We start from the raw sequence: 1,037 nt of genomic DNA, 5'->3' as shown, positions 1-1,037 counted from the left end.
GACACTTCTGGTCTAAGGACATATTTGAGCGGTGATGCCACTTAGCTGACATGGAGAACTGTTGGAAAAGAATGATCTTGGGAGACAGCAACTGAGTTTGCAGTGGCTTTGCAGTACAGGCCTGTAAATCTAGCTGCTTGGAAGGCAGACATAGGAGGATCAAAAATTGAAGAGCTTATAGGCCAGAGTGTGACTTTAAGGCTACCCTGGGACAACTTAGTAAAACCTTGTCTCAAAAATAAAACACTTGCCAAAAAAAAGTCTCCTTTGATATTTTCCCACTAGAAGAGACTGTACCTTCACACTGAGAACCAGTGTAAACTCTCCCTTCTTTAGATAGCTTCGTGCAGTATCGTGCCAAGTCAACAAGGATGATACATCACTGCTTACCTTCCTAAGCCATAGCCTGGGGGCTCCTTCGCCAGATTCTTATCTCACAAAGCAAACAAAAACAGAAGTGAAATGAAACCTGGGAAGGACATGGACTGTGTTCCTAAAGCATCTTTCCATGAAATCTTCGTCTTTCCTTAACTTGTCCCAGTCAGAAAACACAATGGACAAAGACATGAACTAAAATAGTATAAATGTGGGTGAAGAGGGGGATACATTTAACAACTACTTAGAAAGTGAGATACATGGGGTTTTCATGATTAGATGTAAGAAAGGAAAGTAGATAGTTATCCTGGCGAGTGGGAGTTGAAGTTCATGTGCCAAATCTGGTCTATCTTTGTTTATTTGAGAGAGTAGCCCAAACTGGTCTCAGATCCAATAAGTAGCCAAGTATGACTTTCAACTCCTTATCATCTTGCTTCTATAACCCAAGTGCTGTTCTGACAGTACTTGGCTGTACATAGCATACTGTTATGACAGGGATACGTCATAACATCCATCTCTCATTGCCTGTAATTGGAGCAGAGCCTCACCCATTTGTTACATATTGTTGATGACAGCTCTCATCCTGCCACAGCAGAGCTGAATACTTGGGGCAGAGGGTGTATGGATTATAGAGACTCAGCTACAACCTGCTACCCATTCCC

This window comes from Rattus norvegicus, chromosome X (assembly GCF_021556685.1).
Source record: "Rattus norvegicus strain SHRSP/BbbUtx chromosome X, alternate assembly SHRSP_T2T, whole genome shotgun sequence".
Lineage (NCBI taxonomy): Eukaryota > Metazoa > Chordata > Mammalia > Rodentia > Muridae > Rattus > Rattus norvegicus.
Note: the sequence above shows the minus strand (reverse complement) of the source record.